Here is a 27,824-nt window from a genome sequence, read left to right as displayed (position 1 = left end):
AGGCTTACTGTAACACAGACAAAACATAGTTGTTTATTTGTTAATCTTGCCCACTGCACAGTGGACCCTTAGAAGATAGTATTCTATACTCAGATTCTTGGCATATTTTATCATGTGGATGACATGATAAAGTGCCTACAAATGCACTGTTACAGGCTGGAAGAACTTTGGTAGCAACGTGAGCTCCGGATTACTCTTCATTTACATATCCCATTTGCAGTGAGCACAACCACTTTAGAGAGTTTGTACTGGGCACTGAGCATTAGGCTAGGAACCATAAACATTAGCCTGCCCTACTTCTGAATTCTAAGAGGAGGTTTTTACCAGAATCAGAGTATAGCTCTAACATCCATTTTCCTGTGGGCAAACATTAAATCATGATAAGAGTTTTTCCATTCAAATAATGGTAAATAAAACAAAATGAAATAAAATGAAAAAGAAACAAAAAACCCACCCAAATCAAACTAAAGAGCTGGGACCTGCAAAAAAAGTTATAATATTATAGATATGGAATATATTCCTGATTATTCCTAAGATCATTTTCGAACTTATTTTCAATAGTATGTATAATAAAGCACAGTCTCTATTTAAATAGCCAAAGAATAATAATAAAAAAAAACTCAAAGGGATTGTACAAAATAAATAATTTCAAGGAGATTTAAATTGTAGGAGAAATAAAGTTCTTATTCTGGGGAAGAAGGGGCTTAAAATTACAGAAAACTTAATCTAGATTGTGAATGATAAACTTGAAAGTAGAAATAAAAGACATATCAAAGAAAGAAATTGAAAATGTAGAGTTCAAATAATGGTATTTAATCTAAGGTTTTTTTCTGAAGAAGTTCAGAGAAACTAAAATGGGAGAAAATTTCAAATCATCAGTATTGACTCAAAGAAAAAAATCTGTATATCTGTGTGCAAAAAGATGAAATTGAATACTTACGTCATACACAAAAAGCGACTCAAAATAGATTAAAGATTTAAACATAACACTGGAACAACAAAAATATCTAGAAGCAAACATAGGGGGAAGCCCCATGAATTTTTGGCTGTGACACCGAAAGCACAAGCACCAGGAGTAAAAATAAAGAAGGCAGACTGCACCAAACTAAAAATGTTCTGCACAGCAAAAGGAAAAAAAATCGACAAAATGTAAAAATCCAAGAAATGAGAAAATATTTACAAACCATTGATTCAATAGGAGTTAACATCCAAAACAGAGGAAACTCACAAATTAATAGTAAAAACAAAAACAAACCAAAAAAAAAAAAAAAAAAAAAAAAGCAACAACTAAAAAATGGGCAAAGGACCTGAATAGACTTTCTTTTGTTCAGTGTTACTATCAACAGAGAAATGCAAATAAAAACCACAGTATATCACCTCATAATTGTTAGAAAGACCATTATAAAAAAGATGAAAGTTAGAAAATGTTGGTAAGAATGTGGAAAAAAAAGGACCCCTTATTCATTATTGGTGGGAATGTAAATTGATATAACCATTATGAAAAAGAATATGGTGTTTCCTCAAAAAGTTAAAAATAGAACTATCATATGATCCAGTATTCCCACTGCTAGGTATATATCCAAATGAAATCAAGTAGAAGTAGAAGAAATATCTGCACCCTTCTGTTTATTACAGCAGTATTCACAATAGCCAGGATAATAGAAACAACCTTAATGTTCATTGAAGGATGAATAAGTAAATTGTGTTATATAAATTATATATTTTTCAACTTTGAAGGAGAATATCTTGTTGTTTGTAACAACACTGATATACCTGAAAGACCTTATGCTAAGTGAAATAAGCCAAACAGAAAGAAAAATTTCGCTTTGAAAATGTCAAGGTCATAGAAACTGTGGAAGAGTATTTTGGTTATCAGGGTTTGAGGGGCTTGGGGGAAACAGGAAGATATTGGTCAAAGAGTATAGATCTGCAGTTATAAAATGATTAAGTTCTAGCAACCTACAGTACAGCAAGATGACTATAGTTATTTTACACTTGAAATTTTCTTTTATTATTATTATTATTATTTATTAACGTACAATAACCTTAAGTTCTGGGATACATGTGCAGATTTTGCAGGATGGTTGCATAGGGACACACATGCCATGGTGGTTTGCTGTCTCCATACCCCCATCACCTACATCAGGAATTTCTCCCAATAGTATCCCTGCTGTCCCTCTCCAGCCCCTGACCCCTGAACAGACTCCAGTGTTTGATGTTCCCCTCCCTGTTCAACACCGGCCTATGAGTGAGTACATGAGTTGTTTGGTATTCTGTTCTTGTGTCAGTTTGCTGAGAATGATGGTTTCCAGATTCATCCATGTCCCTGCAAAGACATGAACTCATCCTTTCTTATGGTTGCATAGTATTCCATGGTGTATATCTGCCACATTTTCCTTGTCCAGTCTATCATTGATGGGCATTTGGGTTGGTTCCAGGTCTTTGCGATTGTAAACACTGTCACAAGGAACGTACGTGTGCATGTGTCTTTATAATAGAACAATTTATAATCCTTTGGGTATATACCCAGTAATGGGATTGCTGGGACAAATGGAATTTCTATTTCTAGATCCTTGAGGAATCACCACACTGTCTTCCACAATGGTTAAACTAATTTACACTGTTGGTGGGAGTGTAAAAGTGTTCCTATTTCTCCACATCCTCTCCAGCATCTGCTGTCTCCAGATTTTTAAGTGATCGCCATTCTAACTGGCATGAGATGGTATCTCAGTGTGATTTTGATTTGCATTTCTCTAATGATCAGTGATGATGAGCATTTTTTTCATATGTTTGTTGGCTTCATATATGTCTTCTTTTGAAAAGTGTTCTTTTGCTCACTTTAGAATGGGTTTCTTTCTTTTTTTTTTTTTTTTTGTCTTGTAAATCTGCCTTAGTCCTTTGTAGATTAAGGATATTAGCCCTTTGTCAGATGGGTAGATTGCAAAGATTTTTTTCTCTTTGTTTTGGTTGCCAGTTCACTCTAATGATTGTTTCTTTTGCTGTGCAGAGGCTCTTTAGTTTAATTAGATCCCATTTGTCTATTTTGGCTTTTGTTGCCATTGCTTTTGGTGTTTTAGTCATGAAGTCCTTGCCTAAGCCCATGTCCTGAATGGTATTACCTAGTTTTTCATGGTGTTAGGTCTTATGTTTAAATCTTTAATCCATCTGGAATTAATTTTAGTGTAAGGTATAAGAAGGGGTCCAGCTTCAGCTTTGTGAACATGGCTAGCCAGTTTTCCCAACACCTTTTATTAAACAGGGAATCCTTTCCCCATTCCTTGTTTTTGTCATGTTTGTCAAAGATAAGATGGTTGCCAATGTGTGGCATTACTTCCGAGGCCTCTATTCTGTTCCATTGGTTTATATCTCTGTTTTGGTACAAGTTTCATGCTATTTTGATTACTGTAGCCTTGTAGTATAGTTTGAAGTCAGGTCGCATGATACCTCCAACTTTGTTCTTTTTGCTTAAGATTGTCTTGGCTATGCGGGCTCTCTTTTGGTTCCATATGAAGTTTAAAGTGTTTTTTTCCAGATCTGTGAAGAAGGTGGATGTTAGCTTGACGGGGACAGCTTTGAATCTGTAAATTACTTTGGGCAGTATGGCCCTTTTAATGATATTGATTCTTTCTAACCATGAGCATGGAATGTCTTTCCATCTGTTTGTGTTCTTATTTCCTTGAGCAGTGGTTTGTAGTTCTCCTTGAAGAGGTCCTTCGTGTCCTTGTTAGTTGTACTCCTAGGTATTTAATTCCCTTTGTAGCAATTTTTGTCGATTATATTTCAGTAAAGCTAAAAAATTTTAAAGCAAAAATAGATACCATTTAGATTATGACTTTGATAATCAGGTAAATGCAAGTTAAAGGATGATCCTTAAAAACTTAAATATAACAATAGGTTATACAAAATAGAAAATAATATATGACAGCATAACAGTAATGATCTTGCCCATCCTCAAATGAGAACATATAATTCGCAAATAGAGACATATAATTAACTGCTACAATAATCGTGATGACAGTTACCATTTATTAAGTTCATTACATATTTCTGGGTGATGCAAACTGGACACCTACACTGTGCCAGTTGGTGCACTTTCATTGGCTAACCCATTTAATTCACAAGATAGCCCTATGAGGTGGATATCACCACTTTAAAATGAAGAAACAGAATTTGGATAACATAATAACAGCCATCCAGCATTGGGCAGCATGAGAATTCAATTCTCAGAAACACTGGGCTATTCTTTCCAATAAACAGCAATATCTGGTTCATAACTGGATGATCTAGTAGCCCAACTCAGCCTGACTGCAGGCACTGACAAATCAGGGACTCCATCCATGAGGAGGAAAATGTGTTTGAGTGATACTTCACAAAGAGCTTTGAGATCATCTTTCAGAGAAAAACGGGAATTCTTAGACTTTTTAACAGTTTTTATTTGAAGGAGTGTGTGCTTTGGCACTAGGAAAATTATTTCAGCACTTAGGCCATGAAAAAAAAAAAAAAACAAAAAAACTACATAGACCAATGTCTCTCCTAGCTGTGGCCAGCAAACCATTCGTACGTTAATCCCCTGGGATGGGTGACAGAACACAAGTCCAGCTAGCTCTACCTCAGGTATATTGCTTGAGATTTTCAGTGGTGAAGCATGAAAATCTAGGGGTTTAACAGACTCCCTGGGTGACTTTTATGCATATTAGAATATGAGAGCTACTCCTACAAAGTAGATATCCTCACTTTAAAATGTATAAACAGAATATGGGTGACATAATCCATAATGAAGCTAGTTTCTTCCTGGCTAAGTAACATTTATTCCAGCTTTCATGTGACCCTTTCTGGTAGGCAGCTTCTTCCAAGGTTGCTTCCAATGATCATGCCTTCTGGTATCATTCCCTTGTGTATTCTGCTCCCCTTCAGCGTTGTCTGAACTTGGTAACTTGCTTCTACTGAGTCAAATGTGGCAAACTAATGGTATCTCACTTCTGATATTAAGTTACAAAGACACGGTGATTTTGGTCTTGGGTATGCTTTCCCTCCTTTTCCATAAGACACCCTTCCTAAGGTAAGCCAGCTGCCATGTCTTGAGGCAAACCTATGAAGGGCCCATGAGGAGTAACTTAGACATGGATTTCTTTTTTTTCTTTTTTTTTTTGAGATGGAGTTTCACTCTTGTTACCCAGGCTGGAGTGCAATGGCGCGATCTCGGCTCACCGCAACCTCCGCCTCCTGGGTTCAGGCAATTTTCCTGCCTCAGCCTTCTGAGTAGCTGGGATTACAGGCATGCGCCACCATGCCCAGCTAATTTTTTGTATTTTTAGTAGAGACGGGGTTTCACCATGTTGACCAGGATGGTCTCGATCTCTCGACCTCGTGATTCACCCGCCTCGGCCTCCCAAAGTGCTGGGATTACAGGCTTGAACCACCGCACCCGGCCTAGACATGGATTTCTAAGGCCTGTCAAAAAACACACAAGTGAGCTTGGAATCAGATCTTTCAACCCCAGGAAAGCCTTGAGATGACTGTTCTCACCTGCTGACAGCTTGACTGCAATCTTATCCTAAGAACCTTGAGCCAGAGTCACCCAGTTACACTGTGTTAGGATTCTTGATCCACAGAAACTATGAGATGCTAAGTGCTTGTTGTTTTAAGCTGCTAATTTTGGGAATTATTTATCGTATAATACGTAACTAATGTTACATTAAGGCAAATAACACTTAGGATTATTCGCTGGCATTCTTACCACCATAGCCTTCTTTACATTCTTCTCCTTAGATTATTTCCCTTAATTTCTTATGCTCGCTTCAGTGTTCCTGTAGCCCAGTTTCTCAAATCTGATATTATAATTACATCGGTTCCAAGATTGGGTCAGCGTGTTTAGTAACCCTGCTCTCTTGACTTTGAGAGTAAGGCTGACTGGCACAGGTTGCCTCTGTTTACTCCTTATATTTAAACACTGCTGACTTTCAGCATCAAAATGACACTGCTGAATTGTATCCTAAAGGGTCTGTGCAAGGTGCTAATACAGTTGTGTCCTTTCAAGATGAGTTTACCAGGTCAGCTGAGTTTATAGGATTAGAAATTATTTGAAGGTTTTTCACATGAAGTCTTAAAAAGAATAAGCCTTCTAAAGGTGTGAATGTAGAGCCTCAAAAATTTTGAGGTAATGTGTTTGTGTGTGTTGCCAAAGGGGAGAGCAGAGTCATTTCTTTTAAAGGTAGTCTTTTTTTGTCACCTCCCCACTTGGTAGCATTTGCTGACACCATCTAATTCATAGTAAAAATATGCGATGAGGACTCAGGAAAAAGCATTATTACCACTAACCCATTTCTCAAGAATATTGGAGAATTTTTTGGGGATAGCCAAATTTTTTAAGTAATTGAGAGTAAATCTGTGGATATGGCAGTAAGATGAGGGAGAGCATGGCGCTGTCCTCTCAATTTTCCTCAAGCCCACTGAGCTGTGAAGGCTGGGTCTAATGCACTTTGTCGCAGCTTGAACTTCTGCTGGGAGTACATTATTAACAGTGCTGTAAAACAAGGCTGCTGAGGACTCAGGCCCAAAACTTCCCTGTAGTATAAAGGAGCTAGGCGATGACTTTGTCTGCTAAAGCCAAGTCAACGGACTTGTTCTGTCAAAACTACCAGTCAAGCTGCTTATTTGACACTGGGGAGAGAAAACGGCCTGAAGATTGTCTGGATTTTGTTGCTTATAATCATATCTGCTGGCACCATGAAGACAGAATTACTGCTGAAACTCTCTCTTTCCACCTTTTATTCCCTAAGCTAATTGTGAGTGTTAACACTGTAGTGATTAAAAGCATGAGCTTTATCACTTCTTGGCTTTTTGATTATGATCAAGTGTAGAAACATCAGCTTCAAGGTCAAATACCTGGTCAGGACTCTGGCTTCATCCCATACTATCCTTGCCCAAAGATATATGAATTCTCTGAGTCTTAGTTTTCTCATCTGTAAGTAGGCATCATAACAGTATCTAACTCCTAAGGTAGAGAGGGTTATAAAGACAAAGGAGGAAATATGTGGAAAACGTTTAGAATACTGGCTGGAACACAGCATTTAACAAATTTTAGCTATTAATATTTTGCCATTATCAGTATTAATAGCTCTTAATTGTATTAAATTATCCATAAACTTTAGTGAAAAATCCTTTTGTGTTTTACTTCTACTTATCTTACTTTCATAGGACATGGAGCTCATTTAAAGTACTACTGCTCTGATCGAAGTTAAAGACTTTAAAATTTATAAAATTTAAAATATTTTCCTAAAGTTAAGGGTATAATGAACTGTAACAGCTGTACATTTATCTGTATTAAATTTTCTCCACTGGAAAGTCAACATAATTGGGATTTCCTTTGGGTTTGGAAAGAGATTGTCCCAAGTGTAAATTTTTAAATACAATTTTTCTTCCAATCACTTGTTCTTGGTGTTTTTGCTTTATTAATAATGAAAAAGCCATATTTTTTTCTGTATGTTTTGATACATTGGGCATTGTGTGTTCATAATGCTTTTGTAGCTATCCCAGCTTAAGTACTTTTCTGATTAATAGGTAAAAGTAGACAGATATTCATTTTTCTGCCAGCATGATCAACATTTAACTGGGAATACTAAATTTGTTTCTTATTTTTTTCTTTTCTTTACCTTTTTCTCCCCAGAGACCATTATAATTCAGCCGTCTTACTACAGGAAGGTCATGGTTGTTTATTTTGTCCTTTCTATTGTTATAATATATACACCCTAAATTTAGACAAAGAAATACATATTGGCAAGCAGACTGAGATGCTTGGAGGCCTTGGCCAGGACTTTCCATTAGTCACAGTCTGATTGATTAAATACTACTTAGGGCACTTTATTTAGTGGAATTTACACGAGTGTTGGCATGAAGTATTTGTTATTTATTTACAAGAATTTCTGTAAAACTATATCGGTTTTTGAGAACATTTCTATCACACTCTATCTTGCTTGCAAATTAATATATGTCAGAAACATTTCATAATGACTGGACCCTTTAGCCTTTTGTTAAAACAAATTTCTAGTTTTGAAACTTCATTTCTAAGTTTAATGACAGCTTTTAGAACAGCCCTAGAATTTCAAAAACATCCAAAATCAAAAGATGTTTGATACTTTTACGAAATATAGCTTTGGAAATTCACTTATCGTTGAGGGATAGTAAATAAACAATAGGTGAATGTTCTAGATATATTCATTTCCTGGTTGTGGATTTCTAGCATATTGTAAAATATTAGGCTACAATATGTTTTACACATAAAGTTGTTCTATTATTATTCCCATGAAGATATTTTGCACTCTTGGGATTTATTAATCATTCTTTCAGTAATTTTTGCCTGAAACAATATTTTGAACTCTGTAATTACAACAGTGAACAAACAAGGTTACTTTCCTCATGGAACTTACTCTTCAGAGTAAGTCAATTCATACTGTGTCAGATGCTGAAAAAAAAATGCAATGAAAGGAAATAAAGCAAAGGAAGAAGAAGCAGAAGTGCATTAAAGTTGAGAGGGATGGTATTATCACTGCAGATAGATAAGGATTCTCTATTTACAGTAATTATAAGGCTAAGGCTAAGGTAATGTTGGAGTATATAAGGAAATGAGAGTCTTCACCATATTTGGGGTCTACCAGTAGAAAGGGGTATGATTGACATATTCAAGAAACAGTGTTAAGGCTGATGTGGCTGAAGTAAAGTTAAAAAATGAGAAAGTAGTTGGGAATGAAGTTAAATGGTAAAGGAGTTACCATACTGATCAATTGGAAGACATTGAAGGGACCCTGGCTACTCCTAAAATAGAGAATAACCAGGGGGGAGAAGAGGAGGGCAGTGAGTTGTCTGAGGAGGGTTCTATTAATGTTTTAGGAGGATTCTCTGGTTGCTATTTTTTAAGAAGAGACTGAAGAAAATGCAGCATGAGAAGAGTCAGCAAGATCAGTTAGTCCAAGTAAGATGAGAACTAAAAATTGGCTATTGAATTTAGCATTGTAAAGACCATTATGATGACCTGACAAGAAAGCCACCGCAGGTGGAATTTTTCCATAAGCAGACCCTAGATGGACTTTGGCATGCTGAATATTTATTAGGGAATTGCACCTGTGAAAGAGAGGAAAAAGCTGTATAGGTAGAGGAAGAATTTGAATAGAACAGTGATGCAGGCTCTAAAAAGCCTTGGACAATCCCATATATACATGAATTTAAATGAAATGTCAACAAATTGAGCTTAAATATTTGGATCTTTAAAATGTACTATAATAGTCACTGAATGTGTGTCTGCCAGGAGAGGCATGTGGTTGAACAAGGTAGTTCTCTGCAACAAAGGCAAACCATAAAAGATCTGAGAGCTGAAGTCAGTATGTTCAATGATCCAATTGCAACGAAAAACACCAACATAGAGGGAAATACTGGAACAATATCCCACCGAATCAAGAGAGAATAGGATCTAGTAGATCTTTGTATAAAATAATGTTAACCAGTAGTTATCAAGATGTATGCATATAAGTGTAAGTCAACTACTTTCTTTTCTCAAATATCTGTAGTAAAATTAAGTTTATGCTTATTAGAGGGAAACCTGTTAGAGGGAATCATATTTTTTTTCTACTAAAAATTTCTCATTTTAGTGGGGGAATCTAGAGATATTTTCTTTCACAGACCTCTCAATGAATTACTGATTTCAACAATATATAAAGATTTCATGCTGTCATTACACTTAAAACTTGCTAGAACAGTAGGAGATGGCATTGAAAAATGTTTTCCTATTTGTGAAATGTTGACTCTAAAACTTTCTTTAAAACCATGGTAGTGGCCATCATACTTTCACCCTGCTATAGAACTGAAAAACATCCTTTAGGAGCGAAGGTGAGGTGATACAGAAATCCAGGATTGAGTAATAACTCCTACTTGGATGACATATATATTTCTTTTCAACTCAACTGTCTTTCAACACAGAGCATGCTACACACATGGACACACTAAACTAAATAGAAACAAAATACATAAAATAAGCTGCTTATATTCAAATTCTATTTATGGCAATGTCATGCAATGTCACTATGACTGATTTTACATTTTGAAGTCTAAAAAGAGTGCTATTATTAAAACTTTCTTGTAGTAGACATGGGTTTTTAAATTTATACTAGAAATGAATAAAATTACTAATATTGTGCCTTTTATGTGCAGGCAACTGAAAATACTAGGAAACCTATTTGCTGTAGTGATGTTCATTCTGTTTAAGTGAGTTGAAGTCAGAAGAAGTTTTAGGCAGAGCTAACTAATGCAGATTCTTAAACATTTGAGAATTTAGTGAGAAAGGACATAGAAATTTCCCCTCTGGAGGACACTGAATAATACAGAGTCTGCAGACAAATGAGCATGACAATTGATGACCTCTGAATGTTTCTTCCAACCTTAGGATTCTCTACAACTCTGTCCCAGAAGCGCTGTTTGCTGATGGCTGAATTACTTTATTTCTCTACGCCTCATTTCTCTTCCTGATAAATTTGGGAATGTTCTTCTAACACATCTGGTGGAATGGTTGTTAAGAAAATCCACCCCTGAAGATTATTTTAACCTATAGTTTTGATCCAAGAAAGTTATATCACTTGACATTAAAACATTCCTATATTTCACAAACCTCTTTCTCAAAAATGAAAGGGAAATAAATATACCATTAAGAGCTAGTCATTATTACTTACCAATACCATGGCAAGAAAGAAAGAAAGAAAAATAGCAAAATTCTCAAGCAATCAAGTATCTTCTTTTCTGATTTAATCCAAGTTTATTTCCACTATTCTCCAAAACATGTCAGCCTCTCCAAATAGAACGTTCTATTGCCAGAAATGTTCTCTCTGCTCTAACATAGGCAAATCCTATTAATTCTTCAAATCACTATCTCTCATTATATATTCTTTGGCTATTTCAAATCTCATTGATCTTTCTTTACTCACAAATCCAATAGGCTTTATAGTTCGCAGAAGATTCTCCTAGATTTAATTACATAAGGTCAGTAGTGTTGACTAGAGTTTCAATTGTCATATTCTATCAATCACCAACTATACTATAGACCCTTAAAAATACAGAATTTAATATCGTCATTGCACCTAGCACTGTGTCCTGCTACTAAAAATCCCTTGATAAATTCTCTCCTAATACACCAAATCAGTGTAGAGATTTCTAAAGTTGAACTTTGGGCATCTCTGAAGGGTACCATTTAGATATGGATTAAATATGTATCTTTTAAATCAATACTTTTGATATCTTTTAAAGCTTTAATAAACTATGTTTTTAAATATTGACTGCAGTTTGTATTTTTCAAAGAGCACTGGCCTAGATAATTTGGATCAATTATCCTGAAAGTAGAATTGGCAGTCATTATTTATCTGTGAAGTCAGTGAAAAAGCTTTTAAAAAAATCTCACAAAGAAATACAATTTTATTATTTAAATTAATATTAAAACAATTCAGAAAAGATATAGCAAAAATATCTACTTAAGGAATATTCCCTAATGCTCCAGGGTTATAAACAATAAGCAAAGACATTAATTTAAAACAAAAATCTTGAAAAGTATTAATATAAATGAATGTGTATACCTATCGACAACCCACCTTTGAAAGAGAGATTGGAATAATAGTATTACATGTATTCAAGGTTAACCTTAAAAACATACTATGTTTTTAAGTTGGAAACATGAATGAGATACATCAAATTCAGAGTGGTAGTTCCCTGATGAAATGGGGGAAGAAAATAAGACTGGAGAAAGTTATTATGAGTAATTTAACTATATTTTCATTGCTTATTTAAAATGAAGAGATATGAAGCAAATGTGGCAAAAGGATAACATTTTTAAATTCTCAATTACCAGATATGGATATTGTTACATTCCTAATACTCTCTGTATATTGTGATTCAATTTTTTTAATTAAAATAGTTGGCAAGTTTAAATTGACTAGATAACAAAAAGGGATAAATTCCTAGACACTGATGCCTTCCCAAGTCTAGGCCAAAAAGAAATTGGTTCCCTGTGCAGACCAATAATGAGCTCTGAAATTTAATCAGTAATAAATAACCTACCAACAAAAAGAAAGCCCAGGACCAGTTCTATTCATAGCTGAATTCTACCAGATGTAAAAAAAAAAAAAAAAAAAAAAAAGAGCTGGTACCATTTCTACTGAAACTATCACAAAAAATTGAGGAGGAGCATCTTCTCCCTAACTCATTCTATGAAGCCACCATCATCCTGATACAAAAACCTAGCAGAAACACAGCACAAACATGCAAAAACTTCATCCTTGATGAACGTCAATGCAAAAATCCTCAACAAACAATACCTGCAAACTGAATCTAGCAGCATATCGAAAAGCTAATTCACTATGATCAAGTAGGCTTTATCCCTGAGATGCAAGGTTGGTTCACCATGTACAAATGAATGAATGTGATTCATTACATAAGCAGAACTAATGACAGAAACCACATGATTATCTCAATAGATGCACAAAAGGTTTTTGATAAACTTCAACATCTCTTCATGTTAAAAACTCTCAATAAACTAAGCATTAAAGGAACATACTTCAAAATAAAAGCTATCTATGACAAACCCACAGGCAACAACATCATACTGAATGGGTAAAAGCAGGAAGCATTCCCCTTGAAAACTGGCACAAGACAAGGATGTCCTCTCTCACCACTCCTATTCAAAATAGTATTGGCAGTAATGGCCAGAGTAACCATGCAAGAGAAAGAAATAATAGACATCCAAATAGGAAGGGAGACAGTCAAACTATCCCTGTTTGCTGATGACATAATTCTGTATCTAGAAAACCCCATAGTCTCATCCCAAAAGCTCCTTCAGCTGATAAACAACTTCAGCAAAGTTTCAGGATACAAAATCAATGTCAAAAGAAAAACCACTAGTATTCCTATAGACTAATGACAGCCAAGCTGAGAGCCAAATCAGGAACACAATTCCATTCAAAATTGCTATAAAAAAGTAAGTTAGGAAGACAGTTAACCTGGGAGGTGAAAGAACTCAACAATGATAATTACAAATCATTGCTCAACAAAATCAGAGATGACATAAATAAATGGAAATACATACTTGCTTACAGATAGGAAGAACCAATATCTTTAAAATGGTCATACTGCCCGAAGTAATTTACAGGTTCAGTGCTATTCCTATCAAAATACCAATGACATTCTACACAGAACTAGATATAACTATTTTAAAACTTACATGGAAGCAAAACTGAGCTGAAATAGCCAAAACAATCCTAAGCAAAAAGAACAAAGCAGGACACATTATGCTACCTGACTTGAAACTATACTACAAGACTATAGAAACAAAAACAGTATGGTACTGTTACAAAAAGAAACACATAGACCAATGGAACAGAATAGAGTCCAGTAATAAGGTTGCATGCCTACAACCCTATGGTCTTCAGTAAAGATGACAAAAACAAGCAATGGGGAAAGTGCTCCCTATTCAATAAACAATGCTGGGTTAGCTGTCTAAACATATGCAGAAGATTAAAGATAGACCACTTCCTTACACCATACACAAAAATGAACTCAAGATGGATTAAAGAATTAAATGCATGATTCCCTACTGTGGGGGAAAGATCCAAGATGGCTGATTAGGAGCAGCTCTGGACTGCAGTTCCCAGTGAGAGCACAGAGGATGAGTGGATGTCGCATTTCCAGATGGATTTTTATTGCCCACAGACCACGACATTCCTGGTCAAAGGAGCACCGTGAGTCATCAGCGTGGCTGTTTTGGCCAACGCAGAGTGTCACTGCATAAAAAATTCACACAAGTCTGGGCGCCATTTCACCTGATGACTGGAGTGCCTGGGAGACAGAGTCACCAATTCAACTGATAAAAATGGGACTAAAACAGGGAGCCAGGCCAGGAGATTCCCAGGCAAAAAAGCACCATGAGTCTCCAATGTGGCTGTTTCAGCTGGTGCAGTGGGTCCCCACACGGGAAATAACACAGATTCGGGCGCCTTTTCAACAGATGACTGGAACCCCTGGGAGACAGAATCACCCATTAAACTGAAAAAAAGGAGTCTGAGGCAGGGAGACAGGTGATCAGGCTCGGCCAGTCCAACCTTCAAAAAAACCAGCAATCTGAAACACTCTAGATTGAGAGTTTTACAGCAAGCACAGCTGAAACATGGACAGTCCAGCTCTGTTGGGGAGGGGTGTCTGCCATTACCAAGGTGGTCCACCACAGCCAAGGTAGCCCTCCATTGCTGAGGCAGTCCACCAATACAGAGGCAGTTCTAACTATACCCCTACAAACAGGACTGCAGCAAAGTTCACAGGCAGCTGGGCAGAGCCCACAGTAGATCAGCAACACCTCTGCTGGCAGACTATGACTAGACTGCCTCCTCACTGGGCAGGGCAGCCCTGAAAAAAGGCAGCAGCATGACAGAAACTTATAAATATACCCCTATCTTCCAAGGAGAGAGCACCTGGGGGACAAAAAGGTGGTTATGAGTTCTGCTGCAGCAGACTTAAATGTACCTGCCCTGCAGCTTTGAACGGAACAATGGAGCTCACAGCTCAGCACTTGAGCTCCTGTAAAGGACAGACTGTCTCCTCAAGCAGCTGCCTAAGCCCAGTATATCAAAAGAGTCACCTCATAAAGGAAAGCACAGACTGACATCTGGCAGGTATCCTTCTGGGGCACATATAGCAGAAGAAACTGGCAGCAACCCTTACTGTTCTGCAGCTGCTGCAGGTGATCCCCAGGCAAGTAGGGTCTAGAGCGTACCTCCAGCAGTCCTACAGCAGAGGGGCCTGACTGTTAGAAGGAAAACTAAGAAATAGAAAGAAATAACTTGATCATCAACAAACTGGTTGTCCACTCAGAGACCCCATCTGAAAGTCACCAACTGCAAAGACCACAGGTAAATAAATCCACAACGATGAGAAGAAACCAGTGCAAAAAGGATGGAAAACACCCAAAACCAGAACGCCTCTCCTCCTCCAAGGGATCACAACTCCTCACCAGCAAGGGAACAAGGCTGGATGGAGAATGAGTCTGAAGAATTGACAGAAACAGGTTTCAGAAGGTGGGTGATAAGAAACTGCTCTGAGCTAAAAGAATATGTTCTAACCGAATGCAAAGAAACTAAGAACCTTGAAAAAAGGTTTGATGAAATACTAACAAGAATAAACAGCTTAGAGAGGAAAATAAATGAATTGATGGAGCAGAAAAACACAACATGAGAACTTCGCAAAGCAAATACAAGTTTCAACAGCCGAATTGACCAAGCAGAAGAAAGGATATCACAGGTCGAAGATAAACTCAATGAAATAAAATGAGAAGGCAAGATTAGAGAAAAAAGAGTAAAAAGAAAGGAACAAAGACTCCAAGAAATATGGGATTATGTGGAAAGACCTAATCTACATTTGATAGGTGTACCTGAATGTGATGGAGAGAATGAATCTAAGCTGGAGAATACTCTTCAGGATACTATCCAGGAAAACTTCCCCAACCTAGCAAGGCAGGCCAATATTCAAGTACAGGAAATACATAGAACACCATGAATATATTCCTCAAGAAGAGCAACCCCAAGGCACTTAATCATCAGATTCACCAGAGTTGAAATGAAGGAGAAAATACTAAGGGCAGCCAGAGAGAAAAGTCGGGTTACCTGCAAAGGGAATCCCATCAGACTCATAGTGGATCTCTTGGCAGAAACCCTACAAGCCATAAGAGAATGGAGGCCAATATTCAACATTCTTAAAGAAAAGAACGTTCAACCTAGAATATCATATCCAGCCAAACTAACCTTCGTAAGTGAAGGAGAAATAAAATCCTTTACAAACGGGCAATTACTCAGAGATTTCATCACCACCAGGCCTGCTTTACAAGAGCTCCTGAAAGAAGCACTAAACATAGAAAGGAACAAACAGTACTGGCTACTCCAAAAATGTACCAAATGGTAAAGACCATTGACACAATTAAGAAACTGCATCAAATAACAGGGAAAATAACCAGCTAGCATCAAAATGACAGGATCAAATTCACACATAACAATGTTAACCCTAAATGTAAATGGGCTAAACGACCCAATCAAAATACACAGACTGGCAAATTGGATAGAAAGCAAAAACCCATTGGTGTGCTGCATCCACTAAATAGACTTTAAACCAACAAAGAACAAAAGAGACAAAGAAGGACATTATATAATGGTAAAAGGGTCAGTGCAACAAGAAGAGCTGAGGATCCTAAATATATAAATATGCACCCAATACAGGAGAATCCAGGTACATAAAGCAAGTTCTTAAGGACTTACAAGGAGACTTAGACTCCTACACAATAATAGTGGAAGACCTTAACACTCCACTGTCAATATTATACAGATCAACGAGACAGAAAATTAACAAGGATATCCAGGACTTGAACTCTGACCTGGACCAAGCAAACCTAATAGACATTTAGAGAACTCTCCAGCTCAAATCCACAGAATATACATTCCTCTCAGCACCACATCACACCTACTCTAAAATTGACCACATAATCAGAAGTAAATCACTCCTCAGCAAATGCAAAAGAATGGGAATCATAACAAACAGTCTCTCAGATCACAGTGCAATGAAGTTACAACTCAGAATTCAGAAACTAACTTGGGACCGCACAACTTCATGGAAACTAAACAAATGGCTCTTGAATGCTGGCTGGATAAACAATGAAATGAAGGCAGATATAAAGATATTCTTTGAAACCAATGAGAATGAAGACACAATGTACCAGAATCTCTGGGACATATTTAAAGCAGTGTCTAGAGGAAAATATATAGCAATAAATACTCACATGAGAAGCAAGGAAAGATCTAAAATTGACACCCTGTCATCAAAATTGAAAGAGCTAGAGGAGCAAGATTAAAAAAAAACTCAAAACCTAGCAGAAGACAAGAAATAACTAAAATAAGAGCAGAACTGAAGGAAATAGAGACACACAAAAAAAACCCTACAAAAAAATCAATAAATCCAGGAGCTGGTTTTTTTTGAAAAGATCAACAAAATAGATCACTAGCCAGATTAATAAAAAATAAAAGAATACTCAAATAGATGCAATAAAAATGATAAAGCAGATATAACCACAGATTCCACAGAAATACAAACCACCATCAGAGATTATTACAAACAATTCTAAGCACAGGAAGAAATTGATAAATTCCTGGATACTTGCATCCTCCCAAGTCTAAAGAAGGAAGAAGTTGAAACCCTGAATAGACCAATAACAAGGCTGAAGTTGAGGCAGCAATTCAAAGCCTACCAACCAAAAGCCCAGGTCCAGATGGGTTCTCAGCCGAATTCTACCAGACATACAAAGAGGAGGTGGTTTCCCTCCTTCTGAAACTATTCCAAAGAATCCAAAAAGAGGGAATCCTTCCCAAATTATTTTATGAGACCAACATCATCCTGCTACAAAAACCCAGCAGAGACTCAATAAGAAAAGAAAACTTCAGGCCAATATCCATGGTGAACATAGATGCAAAAATCTTCAATAAAATACTGGCAAACCAATTGCAACAGCACATCAAAAAGCTTATCCACCAAGATCAAGTAGGCTTCATCCTGGGGATGCAAGGCTGGTTCAACATACACAAGTCTATAAATGTAATTCACCACATAATCAGAACCAAAGACAAAAACTACATGATTATCTCAATAGAGGCAGAGAAGGCACTTGACCATATTCAACAGCCCTTTATGCTAAAAACTCTCAATAAAATAGGTATTGATGGAACATATCTGAAAAAATAAAAGCTATTTAAGACAAACCCACAGCCAATATCATATTGAAAGGGCAAAAACTCGAAGCATTCCCTTTGAAATCTGGCACTAGACAAGGATGCCCTCTCACCACTCCTATTCAATATAGTATTGGAAGTTCTAGCCAGAGCAATCAGGCAAGAAAAAGAAATAAAGCATATTCACTTAGGAAAGGAGAAAGTCAAACTGTCTCTGTTTACAGATGACATGACTGTATATTTAGAAGACCCCATCATCTCAGCCCCAAATCTCCTGAAATGGATAAGCAACTTCAGCAAAGTCTCAGGATACAAAAATCAGTGTGCAGAAATCACAAGCATTCCTATACACCAATAACAGACTTAAAGAGAGCCAAATCAAGAATGAACTGCCATTCACAATTGCTATAAAGAGAATAAAATACCTAGGAATACAACTAACAAAGAATGTAAAGGATCTCTTCAAGGAGAATTACAAACCACTCCTCAAGGAAATAAGAGAGGACACAAAGAGATGGAGAAACATTCCATGCTCATGGTTAGAAAGAATCAATATCATGAAAATGGCCATACTGCCCATAGTAATTTACAGATTCAGTGCTATCCCCATCAAGCTACCAATGACCTTCTTCACAGAACTGGGAAAAAAACACCTTAAACTTCATATGGAACCAAAAGAGAGCCCACATAGCCAAGTCAATTCTAAGCAAAAAGAACAAAGTTGGAGGAATCACACTACCTGATTTCAAACTATACTACAAGGCTACAGTAATCAAAACAGCATGGTACTGGTATGAAAACAGAGGCCTTGGAGGCAATGCCACAATCTACAACTATCTGATCTTTGACAAACCTGACAAAAACAAGCAATGGGGAAAGGATTCCCTGTTTAATAAATGATGTTGGGAAAACTGGCTAGCCATGTGCAGAAAGCTGAAACTGGACCCCTTCCTGACACCTTACACTAAAATTAACTCCAGATGGATTAAAGACGTAAGCATAAGGCCTAACACCATAAAAAACCCTAGAAGAAAATCTAGGCAAAACCATTCAGGACATAGGCATAGGCAAGCACTTCATGACTAAAACACCAAAAGCATTGGCAAGAAAAGCCAAAATAGACGAATGGGACCTAATCAAACTCCAGAGCTTCTGCACAGCAAAGGCAACAGTCATTAGAGTGAATAGGCAACCAACAGAATAGGAAAAAACTTTGCAATTTACCCATCTGACAAAGAGCTAATATCCAGAATCTGCAAAGAACTAAAACAGATTTACAAGAAAAAAAAAAAAAAAAACAAGCCCATTCAAAAGTGGGTGAAGGACATGAACAGACACTTTATAAAAGAAGACATATATGAGACCAACAAACATATGAAAAATGCTCATCATCACTGTTATTAGAGAAATGCAAATCAAAACTACATCGAGATACCATCTCATGCCAGTTAAAATGGTGATCATTAAAAAATCTGGAGACAACAGATGCTAGAGAGGATGTGGAGAAATAGGAACACTTTTACACTGTTGGTGGGAATGTAAATTAGTTCAACCATTGTGGAAGACAGTGTGGCAATTCCTCAGGGCTCTAGAAATAGAAATTCCATTTGACCCAGCAATCCTATTACTGGGTATATAGTCAAAGGATTATAAATCGTTCTGTTATAAGGACACATGCACACGAATGTTCACTGCAGCAGCACTGTTTACGATAGCAAAAACTTGGAACCAACCCAAATGCCCATCCATGATAGACTCGACAGGGAAAATGTGGCACATATATACCATGGAATACTATGCCGGCATAAAAAACGATGAGTTCGTGTCCTTTGTAGGGACATGGATGAATCTGGAAACCATCATTCTCAGCAAACTGACACAAGGACAGAAAATCAAACACTGCATGTTCTCACTCATAGGCTGGTGTTGAACAACGAGAACACATGGACACAGGGAACAGAGCATCACACACTGAGGTCTGTTGGGGAGGAACTAGGGGAGGGACATTGAGGGGTGGGGATCTGGGGAGGGATAACAGGTCAAATGCCAGATACAGGTGATGGGGATGTAGGCAGCAAACCATATTGCCATGTATGTAATTATGCAACAATCTTGCATGTTCTTCACATGTACCCCAAAACCAAAAATGCAATAAATATATATTAAAATGGAAAAAAAAGACTTAAATGCAAAACCCAAAACTATAAAAACCCTGGAAGACAACCTACACAATATCATTTTGGGCATACTGTCAAATATTTCATGACAAAAATGCCAAAAGCAATCAAAACAAAAGCAAAAATTGAAAAGAGTCTATTATTATTTATTTATTTTGAGACAGAGTCTCACTCTTGTCACCCAGATCTTGGCTCACTTCAACCTCTGCCTCCCAGATTCAAGCAGTTCTCCTGCCTCAGCCTCCTGAGTAGCTGTGACTACTGGCATGTGCCACCATATCCAGCTAATTTTTGTATTTTAAGTAACGAGGTGCTTTTGCCATGTTGGTCAGACTGGTCTTGAACTACTGACCTTGGGTGATCTACCCACCTTGGCCTCCAAAAGTGCTGGGATTACAGGCTTGAGCCACCGTACCACACCAAAAAGTGAGTTCAATTAAACTTAAAATCCTCTGCACAGCAAAAGAAACTATCAACAGAGTAAAGAGACAACCTACCGTATGGGATAAAATATTTGCAAACTATGCACCTGACAAAGGTCTAATATCCAGCATGTATAAGGAACTTAAACAAATTTACAAGAAAAACATAAACAATTTCATTAAAAAGTGAGCAAAGGACATGAACAATTTTTTTCATTTCAAATTTAATTATATTTATTTTATACTAATCTCAATGTGCTGAAAGTTACCAAATAGTCTTTAATTATCACATATTTTAACACATGTTTTACTCTGGATTACATAGTGAGATTTCATCTCTACAATATTTTTTTTCTTTTTTTTAATTGCATTTTAGGTTTGGGGGTACATGTGAAGAACATGCAAGATTGTTGCATAGGAATAATGAGAACATATGAACACTTTTCAAAAGACATACATGCAGCCAACAAGCACACATTTCCCCCCTAAACACCAGTATTAAAAAAACAAAAACAAAAACAAAAAACCTCACTATCACTGATTATTAGAAGAATGCAAATGAAAACCACAATGAGCTACCATCTCACACCAGTCAGAATGGTTATTACTAAAATGTCAAAAAGTAACAGATGCTGGTAAGGTAGTGGAGAAAAGGGAAGACTTATACTGTTGTTGGGACTGTAAATAGTTCAGCCATGTGGAAGACAGTGTGATGATTCCTAAAAGAGCTAAAAGAAAAGAACTACCATTCAACCCAGCAATCCCATTACTGGGTAGATACCTAAAGGACTATAAGTCTTTCTGTCATAAAGACATATGTTAATTGCAGCACTATTTACAATTACAAAGACATGGAATCAATCTAACTGGCAGATTGGATAAACAAATGTAGTACATACATGCATACAATGGTATAATATGCAGCCATAAAAACAGAACAAGATCATTTCTTTTGCAGGAACATGGATGGAGCTGGAGGCCGGTATGCTAAGCAAACTAACGCAGGAATGGAAAACCAAATAACACATGTTCTCACTTATAAGTGTGAGGAAAATGATGAAAACATATGGATACAAAGAGAGGAAGGACAAACTGTGGGAACTATTTGTGGGTAGAGAGTGGGAGGAGGAAAGGGATCAGAAAAAGTAACTGTTGGGTATGAGGCTTAGTACCTGGATGATAAAATAATCTGTACAACAAACCCCCATGACATAAGTTTTCCTGTATAACAAACCTGAACATGTCTTCCAAAAGTAAAATAAAAGTTTTTAAAAGCTCCCTATTTTAAAGGATTAGAGACATATTTCATTGTTGATAGACCATTAATAATAGTCAAATTCACCTAATATATACTAAACATCTACTATGTACTTGGTTCTATGAGAATAACATAAACTGGTAACCAATAAACTCCTATTGTCCAAAAGCTTACAGAATAGAAGTAGAATAAACAAATTACTTTTGTAATATAAAAATGACTCTGTATATTATGAATATTAAAGTCAAGAGTAATTTTAAAGGTAAAGGTGGATTGAGGTGAAGATTCTGTAGAAGACATATCTGAACAAAAGCCTATAGGAAACTGTGTATGTCTGGGAAAGAGTAATTCATATAATTTAGTTGAAAGACTCATCACAAATGTGGAAGCAGGGAGAATTTAAGCTGGCATACTTCTTTGGGGCATTAAGAACACATTTTTCCTTGCCGGGCATGGTGGCTCAAGCCTGTAATCTCAGCACTTTGGGAGGCCGAGGTGGGTGGATCACAAGGTCGAGAGATCGAGACCATCCTGGTCAACATGGTGAAACCCCGTCTCTACTAAAGATACAAAAAATTAGCTGGGCATGGTGGCACATGCCTGTAATCCCAGCTACTCAGGAGGCTGAGGCAGGAGAATTGCTTGAACCCAGGAGGCGGAGGTTGCGGTGAGCTGAGATCGCGCCATTGCACTCCAGCCTGGGTAACAAGAGCAAAACTCCATCTCAAAAAAAAAAAAAAAAAAAAATTAAAAACAAAGGAACACATTTTTCCCTACACACTGATAGAATTTAAAACTGGACTCTAACTTCCAAATCAAAGTAAGAAATAAAAAGAAACAAAGCATTGTTTTCTAATATTGTCATTATATATCATTTTCTTAATGATGAGAATCATACTCATTGTGGATTATTTTTAAAAAGGAGTTGGGACAAAAGTGAGTTTTGGGATAAATAATACTTACAAGCAAAACAATATATCACAGCCTCCCACTTCTATGCATTAAATTAGCAATATAACACTAAGCAAAGACTGTTGCCTTAGGTTGGGCTGCCATCACAAAAGCTCCTAGCCTGAGTGGCTTGAATAACAACTTTATTTTCTCACTGTTCTGGAGGTTTGAAGTCTGACAACAGCATGCCAGAATGTTTGGGTTCTGACAAGTGATCTCTTTCGGTATGCAGATGCCCACCTTCTCACTGTGGCTTCACATGACAAAGAAAGAGTGTGCAAGCTCTCTAGTGTCTCTTCTTATAGGGGCATTATCACATCACAAGGATCTCACTCCCACGACCTTCTCTAACCCTGATTACCTCACAAAGGCCCTATCTTCAAATACTTAACACTGGAGGTCAAGCCATTGATTTCAGCATATTAAATTTAGGGGTACACAAATATTCAGTCCCTAACAGCTGTTCAATATGCAATAGAAACTTATAGGAAACCAATTCTTAGACTTTAATATATCGCTTTTACTTTTTCTAGGAAAAAATGCAAAATAATGCAGTGTTATGCCATTTCTAAATAGATACAAATGGATATGTATACCTTAGAAACACAGCTTATGCCTTGTTCAAACATTAACTTAACAAAGGTAATATTGAGTAAAAGTTAGTCAAGTCATTCTCAGAGCCAGTCTAATGTAGAAGCTGATACTGTGTGCTGTAGCCCAGCACTGTCCAATACAACATTCTGCAATGATGAAAGATTCTGAAACTATAGTGGAGACTACTATAAGCTACTAGCCACATATGGCTTTGGGGTATTTCAAATGCTACTAGTGTAATGGAGGACCCAAATTTTTCATTTTATTTGGCTTTAATTAATTTAAACTTAAATAGCCACATGCAGGCTAATGGTTACTCAATTGGACAACCCACCTCCAGCATTTTATATGTTTATATTTCCAAGTGGTTGAATTTCTAAATTGTTTTTATGTATTCAAGTTTTGCTTTGACATAGATATGAAAGTGGTATATATTATTTTGAAATTGGGGATTAATTAATACTTCAATTGTAAATTAAAATAAACTCTAGTTTTGTAAGTGTTCTTTGGATGCATACAGCTCACTGTTATAAGGTTTGTAGTGTTGGTTAATAGTAGCTCAATTGCTGAAAATGGAATACATATGATTACAGAGACTTGGCCCATTAATGCTGTTGTGTTAAAAAAAGATTTCTGACTTGATTCTATACAAAAAACATGTGCAGTTAAGAAGGTTTTCTTATGAATAATTTTGTTAGGTCACCAAAGAAGAATTAAACGGTGCTTAGCTAACAAAACAAATAATTAGGACAGAAGTCTTACTACTAAAATGTTAGCCTAATAGATAAATGTCATCATGTAAAGTTTCTTAGCTTTCTGAAAGCTAGTGAAAAATAATTTGAGGTTGTAAATATATTCCTTATTTATGAATATATCAAATGGATGTTAATACATTTTCTTCTCACCTGACTAAACAGAAAAGCAAGACATTTCAAATGTCCTCAAATATCTGAAACTTGAAATTGTACAATAGCTGTACTGTTTAGCTCTGATTCGTTTTAGAAATTGACAAGAAATTTATTATGACAGTAATTTAAAGGAACTCTTTCAAAATTAGTATTTTAAACCTAATGTTTAACATATTTCTCCTGTAACACTTTTGGAATCATGTGTTCTCTCTTCAAATAAATGCAAACACGAATCTAAGCTATAAAGGAAATAAATGAACCAAATCATACCAATGACCCATAAATGAAGATACTATCAAAACAAATGAATTTACATCATTTAGGAAAAACATGCACATTCAAATGTGGAAAGAAAACAGCACATAACTACAAATGATATATGAAAACTAGGGAGGGTATATTTCAGAAATATTAAAAGCAGTTTGAGAATTTTTTAAGAATAAAAATAACTGTAGACTAATTAAGCTACAGAGCATTCAAAATACAAAAGTACAGTGCGTAGGAGTGTTTCCTAAAAGTGTGAACCAGGTATAAATCTTAATATTTCAATATCTCCTGAGGATAAGAAATTGAGATCCATCTAATGTTATTTTCACATACATCACAAGCATTGTCAAGTAAACATTAGTAACATCAGAAACTACTCTCACTTTTTTTTTTTCAGTTTTACCTTTTTACCTAGATTAAGCCTACATATTATCCCAGAGAAATGTAAGGTTAGATTCATATAAACATGCATTAGCTTGTGTATGTGCAAACGTGCATTTATATATGTGTGTATTTGTATTATATGCATATAATTTTTGAAATCATGCTTACTTACCTAGAATTCATATGTCTGGGTGTTATATAAAGGTTAATACAGTTTTTTAAATTAAGCTACAATTTTTGCTTTCTTTTTGAGATGAAGTTTCACTCTTGTTGCCCAGACTGGAGTACAATGGCACCATCTCAGCTCACTGCAACCTCCGCCTCCCAAGTTCAAGAAATTCTGCTGCCTCAGCCCCAAGTAGCTGGGATTACAGGCACCCACCACCACACCCAATTAATTTTTGAATTTTTAGTAAAAACGAGGTTTCACCATGTTGGCCAGGCTGGTCTCAAACTCCAAACCTCAGGTGATCCACCCACCTCTGCCTCTCAAAGTGCTGGAATTACAGGCATAAGCCACCCCGTGTCCTTACTATTTACTTCTTATAAATAATCTGCCTTTTGAGAATTTACAGTGGAGTTTGTTTTCTGTTATATAAATAATTTGTTTATATGTTAATTTTAATATTAAAGTAAATTTATTTTTTTTTATAAAAACATAAACCTGGAAATAAGGCATGAAAAAGCTGCATGAACTTTTAATGTCATATTAGAGCACGATCACACTAGGTCATCAGACTTTCTAAGGGCATACAACTTCTGTAACTTACTGTTTAGTTCTACTCAGGAGCTAGATTCTGTAAAGTACTAAGATAACTTGAAGAAAATTGATAATATACAAGCTATGTTTGTCCCATAGGATGCAACTGATTACTGCCTTGAAAAGAAGATAATCCCTGTGGTTATGATATTCTTATTTCATAAAAATCTAACAAAGCTATTCTTTTTCAAAAGCTATTATTATAATGTGCCAAGTGGTTTTTTTTTTTTTTTTTTTTTTTTTTTTTTTTTTAATATTCTCTCTTGAACCATTTGTTTGGAATTCTATTGGCCTACTATTGATGACTGGAAACCTTGACATGCTTGCTATGAATTTGACAATTATGCTTTAAACATTTTGTTTTTGATCACTTATTTTGTTGATGAGATTATTTTAAAGCTAGTAGAATTCAGCTAATGAAATGCTTGGCAATATGTATCATTAGGAGGGAACATAAGGTTAAGTGATATTTGAGACTGAGGTAAGCTGAGAAAGAGTATCATCTCTGTGTGAAATAGCCTTCAATTCGCCACACACCATCTGTTCATCACCATCAATGCAATGACCATCAGAAATAAGAGGAAACAAATCTGTAAACTTCCAGTTTAGTAGTGTTTTTAAACCATCATTATCATTAAGGAAAAATTCATTAAATTATCTGTTGTGCTGAGTAATATATGGATCAATTTAACAATGTAGTTCTTACCTTCTGGGGACAGACAAATTAAAATAGATACCACTGGTAAATTCAAGGGCAAACAGACATACAAATATGTTTATCACCATGAACAGATTAAATGAGTAAGATGAGTATTTATTTTAAAAAGAAAAGAGAAGGTGACAATCTTATGCAGAGTTTTAATAACACTATCGTTTGTCTGAACAAGCAGCTTGTGACTGGATTAGAACTGGATTCAAACTCCCATCATTTTAATGATAAAATGATCCATATATTACTCAGCACAACAGATAATTTTATTTCTTTCTATATATCCCCCAAGTTTGTTTTCTGTGAGGCTCTTGACACTACAATGTTACTCCTGGACAACTCCAGACAAGGCTGTAAATCTGCTGAAGTTCACCTTTGGCTGAAGTGTTTTCCAACTTAATTGCCTCCTCTCTTCTGTTGCATCTTCCTTCTGAGTTTAGCAACGTGTTTAAATAGTCATCTCTGGAAGCACACATCTATTTCTCTTTACAGAAAAGTTTTAAACCAACAAACTAAAAAAAAAAATACTAACAAACTATGTTTTTCTGAATACTTTGAAATAAAACTGCAAAAGACAGATTTGATTGGTTTTGGCAATATCTGCTATAGACTGTGGCTACTGTATAGAACACTAACAGTAGACCACTGTATGAGCCACTGTTCAGTTCAGCAAAAAATTTAATAGATGGCATGGCCATGTTGGGTCACATGCTGTCTTCCACCCAATCAGCTGTAACTCAGTGGAGTGTAGCTCCTAGTGACCGTGCGTAAGACACCACTCAAGGAAGCTGTGATTTGTTTGTCACTTACAAAAACGAAGGAGGGATTTTTGTAGCAGCTTTATTCATAATTGCTAAGTCTGGGAATAAACTAAAACATTAAATTTTTATCCACTAATAGGTTAATGGATAAAAAACTGTTATATTCATACAATAGAATATAATTTAGTGATAAAAAGTGAGATGTTAAGCCACAAAAAAATTACGAAAAAATCTTAATATTGATGAATGAAAAAAGCCACTCTGAAAAGGTTATATACCATACGATTCTAACTATATAACATTCTGAAAAAGACAAAACTCTAGAGACCGTGAAAAGATCAGTGGTGGCCAGGAACTCAGGGCAATGGAGGGAAGGAAGAATACATAGAGCAGAGGCTATTTTTAGGGCAGTTAAACAATTATTTCATAATTTTAGGGCAGTTAAACAAGTATTTCCATAATTCAAAGATATGTAATGGTAGATAGATGAAATTACACATTTGTCAAATTCTATAAAATGCACAATACAGCATGAACTATAATGTAAACTATGAAATTTGTTAATAAAAATGTATCAGTATTGGGTCACCAATTGAAATAAATGTACCACACTAATGCAAGATGTTAATATTAGGGACAACTAAAGTGTGGGAGGAATGGGTATATGGAAACTGTCTGTACTTTCTGATCCACTTTTCCATAAACCTAAATTGCTCTAAAAATGAGCCTTTTTTAATGAAGGAAGGGTACAGAGACAAATACATGGTGAGCAAGAGGGAAATATCATAAAGTCTATAACAACGTCTCTAAAACACTTTTTCTGTAGGTCCACGTTTCTTAATAAAAA

The 27,824-nt window shown here is 36.1% G+C and overlaps 1 protein-coding gene across 1 annotated transcript in view; it reads right to left on the bottom strand.

Moving 5' to 3' along the window:
* Nucleotides 1-1,332: 1,332 nt before the first annotated feature.
* The window catches only part of LOC141580586 (uncharacterized), an 862,829-nt gene continuing 836,337 nt past the window's right edge, over nucleotides 1,333-27,824 (bottom strand). Inside the window, exon 17 of the mRNA XM_074382346.1 lies at nucleotides 1,333-3,789. The gene's annotated coding sequence lies outside the window, so the exon portion shown is untranslated. The remainder of the gene's footprint in view (nucleotides 3,790-27,824) is intronic.

This window comes from Saimiri boliviensis, chromosome 1, assembly GCF_048565385.1.
Source record: "Saimiri boliviensis isolate mSaiBol1 chromosome 1, mSaiBol1.pri, whole genome shotgun sequence".
NCBI classification, from domain to species: domain Eukaryota; kingdom Metazoa; phylum Chordata; class Mammalia; order Primates; family Cebidae; genus Saimiri; species Saimiri boliviensis.
This window is presented reverse-complemented; position numbering and strand designations above follow the sequence as displayed.